General features: G+C 36.5%; 1 protein-coding gene across 2 annotated transcripts in view; it reads right to left on the reverse strand.

Annotated features, from left to right (window-relative positions):
• The window catches only part of ESRRG (estrogen related receptor gamma), a 431,490-nt gene extending 417,068 nt beyond the window's left edge, over window positions 1–14,422 (reverse strand). The window contains exon 1 of one of the 2 annotated variants that reach the window (XM_087933460.1): window positions 14,295–14,422. The gene's annotated coding sequence lies outside the window, so the exon portion shown is untranslated. The remainder of the gene's footprint in view (window positions 1–14,294) is intronic. The other variant, XM_087933501.1, reaches the window with a different exon arrangement.
• Window positions 14,423–24,523: the final 10,101 nt, after the last annotated feature.

The raw sequence follows: 24,523 nt of genomic DNA on the forward strand, positions 1-24,523 counted from the left end.
CTGCAACTCCACCTCTTAGCCAACCTTTGGAGTGGTAACTAAGATTTCTCTATACGCTTTTAAGAATTAGCTCTAGTAATTCTGTATTTTTTTTTAAAAAAAAAAGATTGATTTGATAATTGTCAAAGCAATTTAAACTGGTCAGTGTAAGAAATGATAAATCTGCATTGGTCCAGAATGGATTTTTTATGTTAATTTTGTACTTAGTAAGGTAGCAAACCCAAAATTCCTGGAAGAACTCACTTTTTCAATGGATCATATGTCACTTTGAATCCTATAGATAAGCATTATTTAAACTGAGCCTTGTGATGGGAAAATTGAAATACTTTTCTTTTAATAATAAATAGAAACCAGTACTACTTTATCATCTGACCATTACTATAATTTCTTCCAAAATCATTTCATGTCTGGTTGCCTCTGCCACCCTGACTCATTTGTATTGTTTACAGCCAGACATTGCATTCGGTAGTTAAGTGGCTGATGAATCCATGGTTGCTACTTTTTAGTTAAATGGAATGCAAATTCCTCTGTGGATTTTATGGAGAACATGCTTAACAAATCACAATTCAGCTATCAATCAGACTAACCTGGGATACATTTTATATATAAAATGATTTCTATTAAACTTTAATTTTAAAAAGGAAGGCTTTTTATTAGTTAGAGCTGCAAGCAGGCTGTGCTAAAATATGGCATTCTGATCATAAACCAATTTCATTGGAAAATTATCCCCCCCAACTGAAAGTGCACTTTTAAAAGAGTAAGTGTAATGAGGATTCTGTTTTGTGGATTGTCTTCATCCATGCAGATTCCTTTCTTTTCAACAGTTACTTTTTCCAAACATTAATTCTTTTTTTGAAAAAAAAAAAAAAGAACGTCCCTGAAATGCAGACACAGTGTTTCAGTACAGTTTTAATAAGACTGCAGTCCAAGCAAAGAAACTTAGCCAGGATAGTCAAAACAGACAAGAGTAGAGCTCTGTTAAAAACAATAGTTATAATTTACCAATAAAATAAGATTGCCAACACCCAAGTTTCAGTGCTAATTAAAGTAGATGCTAATGGAATGCATTTGCCTCATTCATTTACTGTTTGTCTGAAGTGGCATATGAAGAAAATTGTCTCTTGTTTATTAGGTAGACAAAAGCATTTGTTTAAATTCCAAACAATAACATTAAAAGACAAGAAGCTGAAAAGTTCCCTAGAGCTTATTGGCTACCGTGCCTATCTCATCAGCCTCTAGAAAGCAATGAAGAGTTAAATCAAACATTTTACCAGCTCATCTACTGCAAAGTCACTGTATCAGAAGCCTGAATTGATTTGTTTCCTCAGAACGAATTGAGAATGAATGTAAAATAATGTGGGAAGAGGGAGATAAAAATCCCTAACAGAGGGCTAATCGGATACTGTACAATAGTTGATTGCAGGTTTGCACCGTGCTATTGTTGCCTAAATCATACTCACAGGTTCTGGGTTCTTCCAAGAGTTTGGTGCAGTTTCAAGGACAAATGTCTTAAGGATGCCTTTTCTAGTCTGCAGCAATGATCTTGACTCTGATCTGATTATATAAGCCAAATGCAAAGTCTGACACTATTTAAAAAAAGAAAAGAAACGGAAAAGAAAAGATGATGCTTCTTGTGTGGAAAAGAAACCTTGAGAAAAAGGCTGCCTAAAGTACAATGGCTGATTTGCTCCCTAGTTGTAGCAGCTGATGCCTGCTTGCAGTCCTGCAGAAAGAAACCTTTACTGAAAAACCAATGGCATCACATTTCAGTGAAGCTTATGCCGAGCTGTACAGTGCAAAGCATTTTTTTATAAACTTCATAGAATTCAAGTAAGTTAAGTTTACAGCAGCATGTATAGAAAACACTTTTAGATATGTACTTTTTATAGATAGTTGCACAGTTCTTATGCCTCCCTTGAAGAAAAAGCTTTTAGGTATGACAGTTACAAATGCAAAGAGGAATCAGGAATTCTGTACTTTAAAAGTTACAACAGATAGGAAATTCCAGGAGGAGCAATTTCTCTATCCTAAAGGTGGAAAGTTTAAAATATTGGAGGATCCAGAATCAAGTTCTCCCTCAACTATGGACACTAAATGGTCCAGTCTTTCTTGGTGTTCCTACCTCATAGGGTTGTTATGTAGAAACACTGGATAAGGGTATATTAGGCGTGCCACCTTGAGTTCTGGAGGAAAGGCAGAAATCCAATATTTAAAAGAGATGTCTTAGCTTCCATCCTGTGACATGGCCCAAAATGACCAGAGATGCAGGAAATTCTTCAATGTATTTCCTGTCCTAATTTAAAAATAGGAATTTGGTTTATTCAAAGATAATTAAATTTAAAGAATTTTGAAGCTGTACCTTTAAAGTCTTAGGAATGTTTTATATTCCTATTCCAAATCCATTCATTGAATATCCCACTTACTTCAATCAGTGTGAAGAGTGATTACATCAATGCTGTAATTTTACTTTTTTGGTCTTAAGAGAAAGCTTCTTTCTATAAGAATTGCAGGTTTACAACAAAGTCAACCTATTTGTCCCCATTTTGTCTTAAGAAAAGGTGGAAAAAACATACAGATTATAACAGAAAGATGGTGATACCTAGGAGCTCATAAAACACCAGGAATGAGAAGAGCAAGGGAAAAATAAAAGCCATAGCCAGAAGCAATCTAAGTTTCATAAAAACAATGGAACCAATTTCTGTAAAACCAGAAATAAGCCCTACCATGTCTTTGTGGTTTATCCTCTGGTAAATATGTATGGAACAGTCATATAGAGACTGAAGCCCTAAGGCAGCTTGAAGCTATCAATAAACTATTATAGTTATTAATGTGATAAAAGATGAACACTCTGAAACAGATTATTGGAAGGTAGGTAACCATATGTATTATTCAGGTCATGCAATATTTTGGATTCGGTTCCAAAACACCATGCAAATTGTTGCATATTTTTCTGGGATTATAGCACTTTTCTGATGGTAATTTAAAAAGAAGCTAACATTTGTATCACTGAAAGAAAAGAGCTTCTACATCATTTTTTTTAAAAAAGCACTCTTCTTTAACCACCTTCCATTATTTTCACAAATCTCTTTCCTGTATCAGACTTAGAAAGATTGCTATTATTTTTGTTATTATTAATTATTTAAATTTATTGGCCATTAAACTCCAGTGGACTTTGGGTGGCATACAAAAGTAGAACAAACATTAAAAAATTAAAAATATTAAATCAGATAGCCCAGACTAAAATAATCTAATAGACAGCAAAATAATCTGTTAGATGAAGAAAATTAACAAAACAAAACAGTGCCACTAAACAGTAAACATCAACCCCTGGGACTAGATGGGCAGGCTCCAGAACATTACGTTAGATCCAGAATTTGATCTATGGATACACAGGACTGCTTATATTAGTAGGCATCATGACCATCTCCTATGCACTTAGGCTGTATTCTAGTAGCAAAGGGCAATGTTGTTGTTAGTTGTGAAGTCATGTCTGACCAATGCACCAACTTGTGCACAAAGTTCCTCCAGGCCTTCCTCTCCTCTACCATGCCTCAGAGTCCATTTAAACTCACATCTACTGCTTCAGTGACTCCATCCAGCCACCTCATTCTCTGTCATCCCTTTCTTTTTTGCCCTCAATCTTGCCCAGCATTAGGCTCTCCTCCAGTGAGTCCTTCCTTCTCATTAGGTAGCCAAAGTATTTGAATTTCATCTTCAGGATCTGGCCTTCTAAAGAGCAGTCAGAGTTGATCTCTTCTAGGACTGACCAGTTTGATCACCTTGCAGTCAAAGGGACTCGCAGGAGTCTTCTCCAGCACTGTAGTTCAAAGGCCTCAATTCTTTGGTGCTCAGCCTTTCTTATGGTCCAGCTTTCACAGCTATACATTGCAACTGGGAAAACCATAGCCTTGACTATACACACTTTTTGTGAGCCATCTCTGATTTATGAAAAGAACCATATTTATCTGAAAGAAAACAACCCTGAATTTAAAATGATTGTCCCTCTATTTTAAAAAAAGATGATGCATCTGGTATAATTCCTAGCTTCTTAGTCAATTTAAAAATGACTATATCTAAAACTGAAAAGTAAATGTGAACATATACTGCAACTGCATGTGGGTGTGTATTCACGCAGTGACCAAAAGTTCCAAAAATGGCAGACAAGACAATGGATTAATTGGATTAGGAACCCCTTTTGTTAAAACTGATCTGCACTATATCTACATTTGTAGAGAGAAAATATTCTGTCCTCACACACATCCCCTCTATAAACTGGTGTAGACTTTCACAGCCCATATCTCTTGGGCAATATTGGGTTTAGTGACCAAACTCTAGAAAACAGATTTCTTGATGTTCCACCAGCAACTGCAGCTGGCATCTGCAGGGAGAAAGCTAACCCAGCAAGGATTGACTGGGCTCCTGTCTTCATAGCCAAGACAGAACTTACAGAAGTCATGACACCTGGTTATAAAAATAAAAGCCCAGACAGACCCTGCATTGCACCGATCACTTTGCCTCTGAAGATGCCAGCTAGAGTTGCCAATGAAACACCAGGAAATCTGTTCTCTAGACCATGGTCACTAAACTCTGAAGCCCAACACATTCCCCATTCTGTCTTTCCAAGAAGAATAGCAGAAAGAGATAAATACAGATGGTGTTGTAAGGGGGGAAGGAGATAACTAAAATGGGAAGGAAAGGAAAGAGAAATTTGAGGATAAAATATGACAAAGATTAACAACAGGAAATAGCCATATAGAGAAAGAAAGAAATTTTGTTGCCAAATTCCCAACAGGTGTTTGTGAGTTCAGAATGCATAAACCTATGTTTGCTTACTCTCCAGAAAGCTTCACTGAGTTCAATAGCTCCTACATTCTTGCTAGATTCTTGTAAGCCTGGAGCCTGGAGATTAATCCTTGTCACCAGTGGCCAAGCGATCTTCATAGCTAAATATGCCAATTAGCAGCAATAGTTTCTACAGAAGCTACCTGGATAGGGGAAATTTTGGCATGGTAGTTGGTACACTAGTAACATGAAGATGTAACACTGTTTATATTGCGCTGCTCATATAAGCTATACAACTTGTTCACAGTGCCATATTGTGATCTGGCCTATTTTTAAAATTGTTTTCTGCTTTATATTGTTTGTTGTTCTAAAGTTTTTAAACTTCTGTTATCTTGAAAATCATCTTGGGAGCTTTCTCTGAACAGAAAGGCACATCGGATACAATTAGGATTATGGTTCCTTATTGCATAACTGCTTTGGTTCCCACAGTATCATACTGTCATTGTGCCATAGGGATGGTATCAAGTTATGGCTTAAGAAAGAGAAGTCCCAGCTACTTTGCTATTGATGCAGGAGTATAAAAGATGATAAATAGATAAATGGATAGATAGATAGATAGATAGATAGATAGATAGATAGATAGATAGATAGATAGATAGATAGATGACACACAATTGTGGGAAAACATTAGAAAGAAATAAAAAGAGCAGCTGGATTAGGTTTCACAATTCTTCTCTACACTTGATTGTTCATGAAATCATATATGAAATAATATATGAAGAGTCAAGTATATCTATTTGAAGAAAGTCAATTGTCATGTCTTAGGCCATATGACAGTACACAAAATCTGCCTATAGTCAAACTTAATTACTGATGATGGCAAATCATTTCTATATATATGCCATTTGGAAGTTACAGCTGGGACTAAACATAGAAGCCAGAGCAATGATGGGTATCTGCCACTGCTTAGGGAGCTGTTTTGGCTGCTAGTTAGCTTCTGGGAGCAATTCAGGATGCCCCCTATAAGGCCTATGTCAAGCATCCATAATTATGTTCCAGGTCTAGTTACCTGAAAGACCACCTTTTTCCATATTCATCTTCTTGTCTGATCAATTCAAATTCCCTCTAGGTTCCTTCTTTATGCAATTGCTGTTTGCTAGGACTCAGAAACAGGCATTAGGAACACTATCATCTGTTCTATCTAGCAAAAGAAGGAATGCTGTGATTGAAAGTGGGAGTGGGTTATTTTCCTTTTTTTCTTATGGATATATATTTTGTGATGACATTGTAGGCCTGTCAAACTCGCTGCCCGCGGGCCAGATGCATCACACAATGGCCCTGGTTTAGCAAAGAGGAAAAAATTGTGATACGTCATGTGATGCCCCCATGATGATGAGAGTTTGACACCCCTGACTTAGAGTCTTTGGTACTGTGTGGCATATTAGATGGAGTAAATGAAATAATTCTGTATGTACATAAATATATGCATACAAGTACCATACGTTTCCATTTTTTTATCAAGAGATCACACCATGCTATATGTGATAATGTCCACCCTTAAAACAAATAAGTACTGTATATTCTACAGAATTTTTCCACTGAATTCTTACTTTAAAGTAATGAATAAGTACAATGAAATAATAAAACGTGGTGGTGGTAGTGTTTTTTTTTTAAAGTAAAATTCCCATATATTTAATTTATAATTATAAGTTGCTTTTAGGTCTGGAATCCTTAGCAGTATATGTTATAAAACATAATAATCATCCTAATAATAATAATGACTATGATGCAGTTGGAGCCTATGTTAATATTTACATGCAGATATTTATTTATTGCATTTATTTGTAAAATGTAAATGCCATCCTACAACCACGGATCTTAGTTATTTGTAATAATAATTGTCTGTATATTTAAATTATTGCATACAGTAGAATCTGAACCAAGAAGGATGATTGAGGATGAGCAAGAAAAAACCTGATGCCCTAAATGCTTGGGATTTTATTGCTATTCCCTAGCCTAGGATTCCAATATAGTTTTCCAGCCATGTAGGAATGGCATCCATAAATTGGAGGATGGCACTTAGGAATTTGGGATATCCACTGGAGGCATCCCATTTTAAACAAACATAAGCATAACTTTAAGCGTGCAATGTTTGCCCTCTGTCTAAAAATATTTCTCCTGATTTCTTTGTGTGAAACTGTCATGCCGTTTGAAATTTAAAATTACCTGCACAAAAAGCAAATATATTTGTAAGACTGGAGCCTCACATTAACAAAGCACCCCTTCTCATCCTTCTTTCCTAATGAAATCTTCAAGGAGCAATAGAGTTAAACTGAAGGTGCACCATTCCCCTTTTCTCCATGCATCTCTGCTAGTCAACAGTTGTTCTCCTATTTTCCCTGCGGGAAATTACTAGGTGCTCCCTATATAGGAATAATCAAGAGAAATCTAGGTCAAAATCAAAAGAAGTCTGCCCTCTTCACATGCAACCATCATGGCAGTGGAAAAAGAAAGGAACTTCTTTTTCAATTATAGTATATCCATAGACACTCTATGGGTAGAGTGAAGAAAAAGATGGTTGTTTTCTTTTAAAGGGTTCTTTTTCCAAAGGCAATTAAAATCAATAGAAACCTGCAATATTAGAGAAAATTTATAATCATTATTCAAATAGCTGACTTGAAACGGTCCCTTGTTCATGGGGAAATCTTCAGTTAGTTTTTCAAGTACCAGCAGTTCAGTCAAAAGATTCAACCAACTGCCCTCTGGAGAAAACTGCACATCTGCATTTAAATGGAGATATATTGTTTCCAAATGTGCAGTATCTGGAAGGCAGATCCTGTCAAGGTTTCTTAGTGAATGAATTTTAAATTGCACCAGATAAGTTTCATTGCTGTAACCTTTATTGTTTTATGCCACAGTAGCTTTTTCCTCATTATTTTGTCTGTGAATATTTTTTTCTAATAACGTAAAATTACATCATAATCCATAATAAAGCTTTTGCAACATGAGATGTGGACATGACGATACTCATCCTTGTGAATACAGCTGCAAACTAAATTTTAATTATTTTTTGGCAAGTTAATTGAATTATATGGACTAAAGTCATAAAATATTTTACATACATTTTTAAAAAAAATTGCAAAAGTATTTCAAAGATATTTAATATATATCCTCTGGTATGTAACTGAATTATTCACTTTGCTTTACCTTATCTCACCTCACTTTATTTTATTTTACTTTTAAAAAAAATTAAGTACATTTTAACTTTATCTATATTTTAAAACATATGTGTAAAAATAGAAAAAAAATTCCCCATCTCCAAGAAGAGTGTGTAATTCATGTAAAGTGCCATACAGGTGAAGATGACATAACACAACATCTGTATACACAATTCTGAAACTTCTAAGAATATTTTAAAGCGTCCCAGTTAATGTCACATTTTAATATACGTTATGGTTAATTATTTGATAACATATTGAAAATCTCCTCCAGATCATATTGCACATATATACAGTATTTCATATGAATATATATGTATCTTCCTTTTTAAATTTATATCCGTTATTAATCAGATTTGTATAGCCACTCATCTTATTTGGAACAGTTTTGTGTAGCAGTTAAGGCACATATAACATTCACAAAGAAAAACAACAAAAACACTCAGACATTAATCTTGTTGAATTTCTGGTTGCAACAAAATTTCCCTGTAAACAACATGACAGAGAAGAGATCAAGCTATCATTTTCAGGGATGCTTCCAGGGGTGGGCTGCTGGGGGTTCGCAGGGATTTAGGAGAGCCTCGGTGGTGCAGTACTGCAAGATTCTGTGCAGTTCAGAGAACCCCCAAATCCCACTCCTTTCTGCACCTGCCCACCTTGCCCTGTTCCCCCCTGGAGTCCCCACGCAGTCTTTTGGATGCAGATAAGTGCAGGGCATGCACAGAAGCTCGGGAGGGTGAAAAATGGGCCTCCAGAAGTTCAGGAAGGCCGGAAATGGTCCTGTTTCTGGCTTTCCAGGAAAGCCTCCAGAGCCCGCGAAGGTCAACACCCCCTCCCCGCCATGGTGCAGGAGACTGGCTAGGCCACGCCCACCATGGCCATGCCCACCCAGCAACTGGGCAGAGAATCTTTGCTAAAATTTTTGAAGCCCACTCCTGGACACTTCCATCAGAAACCCTTCAGGTGCCAACTTATTTTTCTATGTCTTATCTAAAGCGCTGCGATTCCAGTATTGATTCAAATTCTGGGATTCAAAATGAAAGTTGGAATATCTTTAAGATCACTTAATATCAAAATAATGATGCCATGATCAGGAGAAGTAGGAACATGATGGATACAGAATATTTTAGACTTAACTAAACTTTTCACTTGGGAAACAAGGTATGATAGTATCCATGCTTAATAGAGTTATATTACTTACTTAACATTTAATATATTAAGTACAGTTGCAAATTACCATTTGACATATATGATTGTAGATAAGATTTGTTTTTCTTTGGTTCAATCACGTCCAATTGTTGGAAACTGCCAGGACAAATCCCTGCAGTTTTCTTGCAAGGTTTTTTTTTTTTCTCAAAAGGATTCTAAGATTTACCAGTGGCTATCTTTCTTGCTTAGTATTTGCTTGGTGCTTGTTCGCTTGCATGTTACTATTGATTCTTGAGAACTACCTGAATTAGTCCTTAAAGTTTCCTTGGCAGGATTCTTTACAGATTTGCCATTACCTTCTTCGTAGAGCTGAGAGAGAGTGACTGGCCCAATGTCTCCTTGCTGGCTTTGTGCCTAAACCAAGACTAGAAATCATGGTCTCCCAATTCTAGCCTGATGCCTTAACAACTATGCCAAACTGACTCTCATAGGTAAGAATATGAGGACTTAATTATAGATTATCATTACTCCACTTACATACTGTTATGTAGACAATGTATCAAACCTCTACATTATTAAAATAACTCCATATAGAATTAGTATATTCACCAACTGAAACAATCCTCCTCTTAGATATTATTATTGGTGTTATTATTTTAGTTATTTGTTTAATACATTATATAGCCATTCATTTCTTATATATGATTTTGGGTGAGTAACAATTAAAAGCAAAACAAGATAAAACAACCAAAACTGTATCCGTTATTATTATTACATTTATAGTCCAACTTTATTTTGTACATCTCAAAATGATGCACATAATGTTCTTGCCTCCTATTTTCACCACAGTATCCCTGCTACTACTTGGTAGGCCACACAATCTGCTATGACCTTCAGCACCTATATGGTCATCAAATGCTACTTGAGGGTTCCATACATGTTCATGGTGAACATATTCAGTAAAGTCATCATGCTTTATGTGTCAAATAGCTGCCTCTAAAGGCCGAAAAATGAAGAATGGAGGCTGCAAATCATTTTAATTTCTGAGTTTTTTCCCCTTTAATATAACAATGGAACTAATGATATATCCATAATCATGAGCCAGAAGGGAAAAAGCAAAAACTTCTTGAGTCCTCACCTAAATAGGACATTAAAAGCAAGGTTTATCAGCTTGATTGTTATATTGTGCAATTTTGGAATTAGCCAGAAATTCCTACCCCAATACACTTTTATTTGGGCAGTATTACAGCTTTCAACCTTCCTCCCATGTACATTCTGGAGAGAGAAAAGAGAACTTTGTGAGATATAATATACTGGATTCAACAGAGATTGCTTCCAGGAGATTTTATTGCAATCTTTATTCAACTGAACTGTTACATGCCTTGAAGTGGGATCTATAACAGAAGAGTAGCAGTCTATAATGGCATCTTTCACCAGTTGGATGCCTTCTAAATGGGAAGACTGTAACTCACATACTGTAATGGTATGTGAGAATAATTGTGAGGGATAAGAAGAAAAGCTGCCTAGGAGACAAGAGGGGGAAGGCCACAGTTGCTGAACACAGAAAGAAACTTAAGAAAACCCGCCCTAATGGATCAAGCAATTAAAAGTGGCAGTGGGAGATCTGCACCTTCAAACTTGCAAGATTCTGTTAATGTAGCTTTTCAATAAAGTACCATTAGCTCATCTCGTTGTGTGTTCCTGCCTGGTTTACTGGGAGGACTAATATAGGTAGTCCTCCACTTATGACAGTTTGTTTATGACCATTCAAAGTTACAAGAGCACTGAAAAATGTGACTTATGACGGTTATGCAGCATCCCCATGATCATGTGATCAAAAATTGGTTCATATTTATGACCTTTGCTGTGTCCCAGGGTCACATGATCATTTTGTGCAACCCTCTGACAAGCAAAGTCAATGAGGAAGCCAGATTCTCTTAACAACCAGGATACTAACTTATCAACTGCAGTGTTTCACTTAACAATTGTGGCAAGAAAAGGTGTACAATGGGGCAAAATTCACTTAATGAATGTTTCACTTAACAACAGAAAGTTTGGGCTCAATTATGGTCATAAGTCGAGGACTACCTGTAACTACATACATAACTCAATCTAGACCTACAAATGTGGGCTGTAAAACTTCAGAGAACTACTAGAGACAGCACAGGGCTACAGAAAACACTGCCACCCAATAGCCCTCTGGCATTTTGCAGGAAGGGTATGATAAACCCACATCAATTAACATAGCTTTAGAGAAAGCAGTTTAAAGGTTTCCTTGAAACCTTTTCACATGAAATCTGTACTGGCTCTTTAGAATTTTGGCTCCTAATTATTACTATTCTAATGTAGCATCTTCAATTAACATATCTCATATATTATTATTTGAAAAACATTGATATTTTATTTACTGTTCTCATATGCCTGTAAAGCTATATCTATGTTGAAATAAAGCCAATGTCAGCTCTTCAAGGTAAGTCAGGTCAGGATACAGAAATCTCAAGGACTTACTGAAAATCTTGTTATAGGACAGTGTTTCTCTTTACTAGTTACTTTAAGATGTATATCCCAAAGGTGCTTTTTCCAAGAGGCAACTGGACTTTCTGGTTTTTCTTTGAAGACATTTCACTTCTCATCCAAGAAGTTCTGACTGGATGGTGGGGAATGGAAGGATTGATCATTCAATTAAAGCTGAAGAACCTTCTTGGATGAGAAGTGAAATGTCTTCAAAGAAAAACCAGAAAGTCCAGTTTCCTCTTGAAAAAAAAGCACCTTTGGGACAGACAACTATGACCTGGATGACTGACTGAGAATCTCCATAGACTTTAAGATGTATAGGCTTCAACTCCCAGAATTCCTCAGTCAGCCTTACTCTCAGAATTTCCTTGTTGGCTGTGGGAATTCTGGGGCTGAAGTCCATACATCTTAAAGTTGCCAAGGTTGAGAAACATGATGTAGATTATAATAACAGAGCCCGGAAAGCCAGTCAGAGTCCCCCCTTACACCTTGTAGAATCAAGGTGGGTTATTTGGAGTCTCTTTCTCACACTCCCTGCTTCCTTAGGATGAAGTTGTCGTAACTTTATCCTTATTATCTCCTAATGGTTCCGCTAACAGTTCTTGTAATCCTTTGCCAGAGCTTTCCCCTGCAGCCCATTTCATAAGGCTTAAAAAATACACAAACCTGAGTAATCACCACCCTTGACCTCCTCAACCATCACCATCATTTTTCCTTTGGAGCCCAATACAGCAGTCCATGGGTAACTTCCAAGTCCAATTTCATATGAAGATTTAAAAACCATTAACCAAAAACCCTCCTTTCAAGTTACTCAGAAGGTAGAGACAAATGACCACATCGGTTTTCCCCTAGATAAACAAAGGGGGTTATCCTTTGCACACTTGTTTATTTCTTTGATTAATTACTGGACACACAGATGTGATCTGAAGTTTGAGATTTTAAATAATTTCCTTTCGGTGTTAGAAAAGTGTGAAACCGACAGAAGATTAAAAATGTTTTGAACTCCATTTTTGCACACTCCATGCCTATGTTGCACTGTATGTAAATTATATACATATCAAAATGCGTGCTTGCATATCATATAGCACCCTGACTCCAAAGACTTTTAAAGCATCACATAAGGAAGCAGAAGATGTGAAGCAATTCACAGAAGGAAGGTACTTATCTCCCCTACTCACAACTCATAAAAAAGGGTTCACTGTGCATGCACACATACTTTGTCCATCTTTTCTTTCTGGTTTTTAGAGCAGCAATGCTCTTCAAATTAGTACAAATAAGATATACTGTGCATCGGAGAAGTATGAAGATATATTGCCACTGTATTAATGTGCCTGGTAAGGCCATTTTTTTTTGTCCATGTCATACCATAAGCTTTTACTTTAGAAGGGGGTGTAAGAATTTCATGCTAGAATCCCATCCAACTCTTGATTTTGTGAGCAGCTCTGCACCATTGTCAGCGCTCAATTATTGTCTCTCTCCCTCCCTCCCTCACACACACATACACTCACACACACACACACACACACACACACACACACACACACACAAGTCCCACTTCAGAAAAGCTTATTCTCCAGTGTACAGCTCAGTTCATATTAAGTTGAAAGCTCGTTGCACTGAATGGTGTTTATTCCTCAGTTTACAGCACAGAAGCCTAAACAGCCTCAGACAAGCAGCGTCATGTAGCAAAATCTTATTAATAAGCAGAAGAATGGAAAGATATATGGAGATAGACAGACTGTTAGATAACAAATGATAATAAATTTCCTGGCATTAACTGCCAGGCCTCTTTGGCTCTTATAAATCACTCTTACAAAGTGTTTTAAGAAAGAAGGAGAGGAAGGGAGGGGAGGGAAGACAGACGTTACTATCTCTTCCCGGATTACTGGCCCCATTCGTAGTTTTTCGTGCACTGTTCCGCGTACCAAGGTCCTCGGACGGACCGCGCTGCCCTTGGCAGTAGTGGAAGAGAGACAGTAAAGGTTGCAACCGATTGACAAAACTGGAGGGAACGGAACTTCTCAGATCTTTGAAAGGAGCTCAAGGAGAAGTGGGGCGGGTACATTCCGGGCAGCAGCACATAATAATAAACAAAATCACAGGTACGATTGCCAGCATACCAAACTGGTAGTAGCTTTAAAGTCGTCCTTCGCTCCCATCCTGTTAACCCCACACACCCGCACTTTACCCCCACCCCACCCTCACCGTCCACCCCCACCGTATGTTTAATAAATCAATGCTTTTATCACAAAGGGCAAAATCAGGGGAAAAAACCAGCCAGAACCGAACCTGTCAGGGAGACACATAAACAACAAAACAAAACAAAACTGCGCTATCCCTTAAAATGGCAAAGAGCGAGGGCGAACAGTCAGAGAGAGCGAGAGAGAGAGATCAATAATGCCTGGTTGACAGGTTTGACCCTTTGATTTCCCCGAAAAAGAACTGACTCCTAAGCAAGTCCCACGGAAGAGGGTATGGGGGTAGAAGCGGAGGAGAGGAAGAGGACTGTTAACAGCGCTATCAGCTTCTCCAATTTATAAAGGGGGCGGGGGGGGGAGGAAACAAAAATGTTCCGGGTGCGATGTTTGCTTCCAGATTTGTAAGATGATATAAGGTCTGGACTCGCTTTACCTGGTCAGGGCAGAACCGCAGGCGGGTTAATCAGGTGAGTCGCCGGGGATTGAAAAGAAGCCGAAGCCGGGTTTTTTTTTTTGCTAGGAAAGTCTACAACCCCATGCAGGGACATTGCAAAATCTTTACACACGCCTCCTTTCACTGGGCTTCCGCGACCTCAGCCGGAGAAGGGGGGAGATGCTGGTCCGAGGCAGCCCGAGCCCCCCTGCTCACGCAGCTGCCTGGGGATGGGTAAGCTTGCCTGCAGGACAGGACCCATTGAAACAGCTGCTCCCCATCAGGCGGAGAGGCTGGGGAGGGGAAGAAAGGCGGCGGTGGGCATCCGAGGGATACACGGGCCTCCCTGTTTCCTTGGTAGAGTCGAGCCGCACTCAGTCTGACCCAGGACGTCACTCTGCCTGTCTGTTTTCTCAATGATAACTTGGCAGGAGAAGGGAAAAGCTGCGATCTTTTCCCCCACTTCGCGCTGAGATCATGGTTTGGTATGTGTATTTTCTCGCATGCATTCCGAAATATACATACGTACATGGTCGGTGTTTTGTTTAAAAAAAAAAACGGTTGTGCATATTCAGGGGATCATGAGTTACTTCTCGACTGTATTTGCGTTAGTTTGAGTCTGCTTGCCTGCCTGCCTGTATCTGTGGTTTCCTCGCTGCTGTCCTTAAAGGAGCTGGGCAAAGGGCTGGTGGTCCTTTTATAAATCCCATTTTCTTTGAAATAAAACAAAAAGATGGATAATACTGTCAATTTGGTTTATCTTATCTATCATTTTTAAAGACTGTACTTTATAGCCCATAACTATAACTTCTCAAAGCATCCAGGTTCATAATGGATCCTCCTACACCCCACAAACAGAACCTACACAATTGCAGTCTTCCTCCAGAAACACCCCACCAGTATCCAGAACTGTTTGTAAAGTTCTGTTCCACCATGCACATCTGAGCAACCTAGTTTGCCCTCATCCAAGCTACCACTATTATATATTTGTTTGAGAAGTCCAGCACCTTTCTGGAGAGAAGATGGAAAGCAGTAGTAGTTGTGTACATTGAATTGCTGGCTAATTTCCCAATGCACTGTGTACACTGAAAATCAAGGAGAACATCATTGTATTTAAAAAGCAGGGGACCAAACTGGAACTTCCTTGTATAAAAATGGACAGAGCATAGAAACTTGCCAACATGCCCTTTTGATTTCACATTGACTGCAAAGAGGTAAATTGGGTCTCAAATTCATATATTCCCCATTGCTATGCTGAGAATTCTAAAATATGTTCAGTGGAGAGAAGGGTTATTGGCCTGAACTTACTTCATGTTCAAGAGGATTTGAACCTAGTTCTCTAGTTCTAGTCTAACATTTACACACCTCACAATGATTTACATTATGTAGAATATTTTGGCAAATTGGAGACAATGCTGCAGGAATATGGCCCTACTCCAGAAAAAGGTGGGTCTGTCTACTTGCCTGAAGAAATATTTTATGTGTGGTGCCCCATCCTCACAATGTGTATCTAAGTAGTGATGTCAACTTTAACCATTAGATCCACAAAGCAAAGATGTACTGACTTGTAAGTTATTGGCAGAACTTTATTTAATAAAAGCTTTATATATTATAAGAAAAAATTAAACTGGTCATTATATATGGTACAACCTATAGCAATTGTAATGTGGTTATCCTGTATGGTACAACTTGTAGTAATTATAATGTGGCTTTCAGCCAACTCCAGCTCCAACTCAAAATGGGGATTGAAAGGGAGAGAAAAAGAGAGATAACAGAACAAGTAAAAAAATCCAAATACTGGTATTAAATTATTGCCTATCAAATGGGAACTGTTACAGAAGATCCTCTTAAATACATTTCCAGAGCCTTGAAATCTAGCCATACTGGAAATACGAATAGTTGGGTATAAGATGCCACTTATTGCAAAACAAAATTGCTTCATAAATGGTCTTTGCTTTAGACCATCCAAATTATATACTACTAAAACTCTCATGTCTGTTTGATTATTTGTAACTTTCAATTGGGCAAAATGGTACATTGTAGGGGAACAGTTTTTGAATCAAGGTACCTTAAGTGGGGTAATTTAAAGAATGAGTCCAAAATCTGGGACCAATCATTCCCAAGGGATTGAAAATGGCTGCTTTAGTTCTGCCATGACACCACACTTCTGTGGTAAGCCACAGTCACACAACCATCATTTTGGATGCTTCTTGACAAAGAAGACCAATGGAGAAGCCAGCAGGATGTTGGAAATCATTCTCTCTCCCATGCTTTTTTGCCCATCCATGGTCATTCAGTTCTTTGTTTAGGTAAGGAAATATCTCCGAAACAATATCCCCAAAAGATCATGGATATGTCTAATTTCCATTAGCATGATGAAAGAGAAATGTCACTCTTAATTTTTTTATTATTAATCATATAGTTTAACTTATTTTGAATTAACTGATGGTGGGGCAGGGGGACAGCTGAACATTTAAAAATAAATTATGGAAATCAGTGCTATAAAAGTTTTTCTTATAATGTTAGTTTCTTTATACTTACTATAACAGTTATATTAGCTTGTAGTTCAAACATCAGTTTAGAAGCTGGTGTCATCAAAGATTATCTATATATTTAAGGATAAATGTTGGAATTATTCAAGAAATAAGAGAATATGCAGTGAAATCCTAAGAATTCAGAATACAATGGGATTTTTTTTCTGTATCACAAGAGCTACTGTTATTAAAAAATGTATCAGATTTTTTAGTTTTCAAGCTGTTTAATGTTTCTAAATATTCTCCAGTATCCCAATATACCTGTGAAAACAATAATCAACCACATATATAAATATATAGTTTTATTTAGAGCTCCATTTCACAATAATGTACATAGAAATACATTCCTAATGAAAGTAAATCACCCATATTAAACATATATCTGTACATTTATAATCTAATCTTCATTGACCTCCACTGATAGAAGCCAATCAATTTATCTGTATCACCTATGCATAATATTTCATATCCTGGAAAGTAAGATAATTTCTATAAGTTCAAACTAACAAATTACAATGATTAATAAACAAATATTGGTTACCTTCAATTCACATGGTTTTATATGCAACAATCAAAAATTTGATGTGAAAGAAATCATAAAATGTGTAACTTCTCAAACTTGTGTATGGTGAACAATGGTACTTAGGTATTCATGATCAAGAATGTAGAAGACTGGAACAAAAATTGTAAGAAAGCTGTATGTACTGCACCTCTGTTTGTCCAATGGGGATTTGAATTCATATCTCCATGCTTCATTGCTTTGAAACCTGAAAACAGTTTCTGTTACAAACCTGAGCATCTGGTACCTCAGCAAAAAAAAAAAAAGGTTAAACATCTTGCTGGATATATGTTATATTTTGGCTGCACTTATAGCAACTGTCTGGACAAAGACCACACAAGATGTTCACAGAAATAAAAATGTGAAGAAAACCAATTAGATCCAATTTGCAGATGTGATGCCAGTACTAAAATTTGCCCATGAAATCCAGTTACAACTGTTTGGAACAGAATATAGATTGCTGCATATGAGTGGTATGTATGTGGAGATAGACTATATGTACTGTATATCATATAGGTACAAGCAGAAATGTTTTTGTGCAGGGGTCTTTGGATTGAAACTTATATTTTCTAAATATATATATATTAATGTCAGAGGCAAAATGTGCGTTGCAGTAGATAGAATGCAAGAAAAACAGTTTAAGCAAACACCTTTAATATTTAAGTGGCCTTCATGAACATAATTTATCAAAGGTCAGTCCTCATTGGTCTGTTTATTTCCTTGAGATATATCCATATTTCCTTTACATTAAGTCAGGGCTGGCTTTGGAATATTCACTGAGAATTATACTTTTAAGTCACTAGTTTAAAAATATAGACTCTATTTACAATTTGTACACTGTTTCACTAGAAATTGAGATACATAACCAAAGCATTGAGCAGGAGGTTGCTTCAGTGAGGAACTTCAAAGCAATCTGAAGAAAGGGTTTAGAGAAGAATGCCAGTGGAATACAAGAGATTTTGCAGTATGAGATAAAATTCTGACAAAGTGGAATAAGATTGCTGAAATCAGGGAAGTATTGCCATAGTGAACAAGAGTTTGAATAAGATCAGTGTCCAGCTCACATAAACATTGCTTAATGGGAACATTATAAAATTGGAAGTCTGATTCAGTCTAAAGAAGAAATCATTGGCTATAATTTAAAGCACAGTAGAATCTTTATTAAAAGCATGCTGGTGTATTTTACACAGTAATCAAACTTTAGTAGGAATTATATATTTCCAGAAGATGTTAAACAAATCACTAGAGTTAAATTCATTCTGAAAGGGAATGAGTGTAAGAAGGGAGGGAAAGCCTTCACATGCTACCTGTAATGCATATTTAAGTTAGAGTAGAGATTATCTTACAGAAGATAACTACATTTTTATTCAGTTATCAAGCATTCTGCAAGCAGTGTATTTTCTTCATGGTTAAAGAATACGTAACAGAAATCAACATTTGTACAGCACCACTGAAAAGGTTTCAGGTTTATAGCAGTGTACTTTCAATCTCTTAGCCCCTAACTGTAAATTGATAATGCTGATTCCAATGCAGATGCTTATTTGGGAAAATCCTGAATAGCTTTATAGATATTGCTGTTGTAGTTAGCGTCTAACAACACAGATAAAAACAGACTATTGCTAATGGCTGGCAATGTTAAAGAAAAAAAATCACTTAAGAGGTATGTGAAGATGGGCTTGCAAAAGAAGCTACTGAAATCTGAAACATGCAGTAATTATACATCTCTTAAATCCATTTAAATTCATTTCTTCATTACACTTTCCTATGTTCAGAAAGAAGTTCTTGCACAATCAGCTAATTATCAGAAGAACCAAATATTGGATGAAGCCAGTTGACAGCCACTGAAAGACGTAATTTACTGAGACAAACGCTTACTGTTTCTCAGAATTAGTAGGTAAGTTTTATTATTTTTTAATACATACCATCCAAAAATTGAACATCTTAATTGGTTGGATAAAAGAAAATGAACAAAACTTGAAAAAGTTTAATAATGATAATCATAGTAACCATAATATAAATATATCTAAGCATAATCTCAAATAAAAAATGTGCAGCTGTGCAGCCTGTATATTTTAACTGAAAATAACTCATGAGCCTTGCAAACTCTTAAAAAGCCACGTATGTCATTAAATGGGCTGTCGAAAGTAAAATCAAGTAATACTGAAGAGAGTCTGTGAAAATACTTTGCAATAGATGTACAAAACAAGATGATCAAAATATAGAAAAATGGAGCAAACATTCAAATAATTAAAATAGGTAAAGGAAATATAATGACTTTAAAAATACGTTGGTTACACTATACCAATGTGTGGCATTGTTTAAAACTTTAAACAGCAATTTTATTCACCACAAAAAGTGAAGTCTTTATTCGATTTTCAAGGACACACAAATCCATTGTGGTTTACACATGAGAATGGAAATAAATCCCTGTGTGCTAGGGACCTACATTGTTTTATTGTATTGTAGAATAAGATCCATATTATACCAATGCCTGACTGTAATCAAAAGTTGAAATACAGTGGGATACCTATATAAGCGCTAGTTGTAGAGACTATATGAAGTTTCTCAGTTCATCTAGCCTTGTCTGTTCTGACAAGCAGTGGCTTTCCAAATCTTAAGCAGATGTGCCTGTCAGTTCTGTTATCTAAAAGCCTTTTATCTTTGGATGCCACTGTCTTAATTTAGGCTTGACTGCATACAGTCACATTACGTATCTGATATTAACATAGTTGAGAAAGTCCAGAAATATTTCACAACGAGAGTTCTCCACTCCTGTACTCATTGCAGAATACCTTATGCCACCAGACTCAAAATTCTAGATCTAGAAAACCTAGAACTATGCTGCCTTCAGTCAGATCTAAGTATAATATATAAAATCATACATTGAATGTCCTACTGGTCAATGAATACTTCAGCTTCAACCATAACAATACAAGAACACACAATAGATACAAACTCAAGGTTAATTGCATCAAACTTGATTGCAGGAAATCCAACTTCAGCAACAGAGTGGTCAATGTCTGGAATACTCTACCTTACTCTGTGGTTTCTTCCCCAAACCCCAAAAACCTTAACCTTAGACTGTCTACTATTGACCTCACCCCCTTCCTAAGAGGCCTGTAGGGGGCATGCACAAGTGCACCAATCATGCCTACCGTCCCTGTCCTATTGTTTTTTTTATTTTTCTTATAAGTATCTATCTCGTGTATCTATTTATTATCTATTTATTCTTATACCTGTATCTTGTAAGCAATTGACAAATCAAATAAATACTAAAATATTAAAACTTGCATGTAACATGGAGGTCTGTACATGGAAGAGCAATTGTAAGATTTTTAAAACTGTTATGCTAAACTGTAGCCATTGAAATTTGAAAAGAGGAAGACATTTCAAATACCAAATATAGAGATGTTAAGAAACACATAACTGAATAAGTTATGAAACTATGAAGGACGTGCATTTAATCATAAAGTATTCTGTGAAATTAAAACATTAAAAGAACGAGGAAGGTATTGTAACAAGGTAGATCACGTCAATGTTATGGGGTAAAAGAAAAAAAGAAAAGAAAAATATAACCAATGCTCAATACCTGCTGCAAAATGTATATATGTATATATATTTGTTTATATGTTTCTTTCTTTTTAAATGTTTTAAATATATGAAACTTAAATAAACTTTATTTTAATTTTTTTTTAAAAGAAACATATTTCAGATATATATTGTTTTATGCCAAATTTCAATAGTTCGAGGAAAAAGTAAATTACCCTCCTTATGTCTACAAATTCATAATCCACATATAAATGAACCTGCATTAAAATGATTCGGCTATATGGAGAAATCCTGTTTAGGATTCTAATCATTTACCTTTTCTAAAATATGTTTACAAATAACTGGAAATGATGAAAATATCCAACACACTTTCTTCCTGTTTTCCCCACAACAATAACCCTGTGAGGTGAGTTGGTCTGAGAGAGAATGACTGGTCCCAAGTCGCTCAGTTGGCTTTCATGGCGGCAGGACTTAACACATGGTCTCCTGATTTCTAATTTAGTGATGCCTTATCCACTAGACCCATCTGGCTCTCCTAATCTCACTATAGTCAGATTATCTCACTATAATCATCCCACTATAATCAATGTTTATGTACTTTTGTGACAAACAGAGAGGTACCTGGAACAACAAATAGGTACAAATAACTATTGACTTAAAATTATGTATCACACAGATGGATTAAAACTCAAAAATTAGACTGGAAGTGATATTGTGCTCTTTGCCATTAAATGTTAGGGGGAACAATGATTATTGGCTAATAAACTTTCATTATTTTGATAACATTCCATATAAACTAAAATGGCGGGTTCTACTCTATGCTGAAAGAGAGACCAGAAGCTAGTGCTTAGTGTTCTGCAATGCTCTATAAAAATTATTTTCATATAAAAGAAGAAGAAATACTTAGGTGTGAACTTTGCATATCATGGTCAAGCTACATCATTCCTATTGGCAAGTTTTTCCCCTCAGAGATAGAATAATATGAACCATATTATGGTTGCACCACTTCCTCAAAGTGATGTGGGAAGAAGAATTATTCTGTTAGGTGTAAATGGTGCCTTTAAAGATAAGGAATAATTAAATATATACCTTCAGGGACCACATTGCTTCTGTTATTGGCAAGAAGATTATGAGTCTTCAGAAAGGATCATGGAGATAGATTTGATTTGTATTGAAAGGATGGCCAAAAATACTTGTGAGATGTTCTCTTTCAAGTATTTTTTTGGGGGGGAGGTTGGCATTAGGCATAGTGGACCTTCACTTTGGGGAGGGATTTACATCAGGTAGCAAAATATCTTGAACCAAGACTGTCAGAAATAACACAAGATCTTTTTGTCTTTGTGGAGGCTGAAAATTATGATTCTTCTTAGCACTGTTATAGACTGAAGGTCATGCACATTTTCCCAGAAAGCTCAATGGCACATGAACACATCCTTTGATATTAGCAAGACACAAATGTGTCTCACCTTGATGCCTTGTAATTTATAAATTTAGTGAACATGATGCAAATAAAGTTTGTTGTATATGACATGGATTCCTTAATTGTATTTTCTAGTATTGTATTTTCTATCCAGGTAAAAGCCTATGAGAAAGCAATAGAAAATGTGGAAGAAACAGAAACTATCTTCTAGGACTAAATAGACAGTTCTGTCTTCTATATCTGCCATCTCCAAATAAAGATCCAAATAAAGATGCAACCAAGAATAATAAGTTGAATGTTTAAAGAGACATAAAAATGTTACAAAGCATGGCAGCCTTCTTCAAGCAACATGGCCAGCAGTCACTTAGGAAAGCCATGGGAAAAAGCATATGCAGTCCATATCCAAGGCAAGTGGAATAACCCTATTCAGAAAAACACTTCTACTGTCTTTCTGAGATTCCACTTCCTTCTCTATTCTGGGTTTCTATGCTTTCTCACTCACCACAAACTTTCTATTATCTTTGTTTAAGCAGAGTTCTCAGTGAGCTTCTTTCTGAGTTTTATTTTGCTTGTAGCATTTTTTTCTTCTAATATTACCCGCCTGTGCATAGAGCTTCTTAATTTTAAAGATTAAATTCACCATATATTTGCAAAAGCATATTCTTCAGTCCCTATCTTTTCAAGTAGGAAATAACTAGGATCTCTACCTAGGAGGTCATGTTGTTGTGCTGTGGTTTATTCTAATTGTCTCACCTTTATAGCAGCTTTCCTTAAGGTTTGGATGGTACCTATCCCTACTAGCACTTAAGAAAATAAGTCTCCTATTTGAGCAGGGGTTTGGACCAGAAGACCTCCAAGGTCCCTTCCTGCTCTATTCTAACTGAAGTTAAAAAGAACTCGTCCATAGGATCAGCCCTTTGGGATAGACCACTTCAGGAAACTGACATCACAAGGATTCCAGTAATGCTACTGGAAAGCTACATAGGGAACAATGACAGAATACTGAAAACCTGTCAGAGTTTCTCTCTGTTTGCCCTTAAAGCAAAGGGAATCATGGTGGAGTTATTTTGAACTTCTTTCCTTTGGCTTTCCTCTTTCCTAGGACTGAATTAGTTTTACTTGCTTTAATGGTTTCCAAGGTCATCTCTACATTTCTATATACATAGAGTCTTAGATTTGTAAAGATTGTTGCCATATGCTGAGTTGGATTATGGTTTTCTTGTTTTAATGAAATAATAGGGCTTGTTTTGGAATGTGTTAGGAATGTAAGTTACCAAACAGCTATTTGGGTTGGAAATATATAAACCAGGATAGACATTTTAATACTGTTTCTTTAAGAAAATGCAAAACTGTAATTAGGTGTGGTTTCTCAAACGGCCATAAGATGGAGCCAGAAACCTGGGTTATTTAGTCTTAGTCTCAGAAGAGAGTGTGTCTCAGTGAGTCTCTTTTTCCTTCTGTGGGAGAGTATTGCCGTTCCTCCTAATTGACTATTATTCATGGGTTTGATGTAAATCTGATACTGAACTGTTTTTGATACTGGACTTTGTTATTGGATTATCCCTGGATGAAAACTGACTGATTTTACCTGTGAATGATTTTGGACTGCTTGTTTGAACTTTGCTTAAATGTTTCTGGAAGTAAAAATCTACATTTACTGTACAGTGTAACTGTGTGCTATGTGAGTATTATTCAAATACTACTCTCAAATACGTCTCCCTGTATGTTCTCATTCTCCTAATGGGGAATTACCTCAACACTGCTTATGGGCCCAGGCCATACCAGGCTCAGATAATTAAGAGTTGGTGTGAATACACAGTACTGTATACAGACAGCTGTTTACTGTTTAATTGTGGTTTACTATCCTGGTAAAGATGGCACAAGACACTTCAACAAGTCTATCACTGATAACCCAGTTGAATGGAACAAACTATGTTTCCTGGTCTATGAAGTGCAGTCTACTTTTGCGTGGGGAAGGTTTATGAAATGTAGTTCAAGATGTTATATGTACCTAAACTGAAATTTAATTTGCTATCAGTAAGGGCTTTAGTTAATCTTGGTTATGTAGTAACCTTTAGGGGAGATAAGTGTATAATAGAGAAAGAGGGTAAAAGTGTTACTGCTACATTAGAGAATGATTTAAATGTAATACATGATGACCAGTTGA

This window comes from Pseudonaja textilis, chromosome 1 (genome assembly GCF_049901715.1).
Source record: "Pseudonaja textilis isolate UNSWEBS1 chromosome 1, rPseTex1.2, whole genome shotgun sequence".
NCBI lineage: Eukaryota > Metazoa > Chordata > Lepidosauria > Squamata > Elapidae > Pseudonaja > Pseudonaja textilis.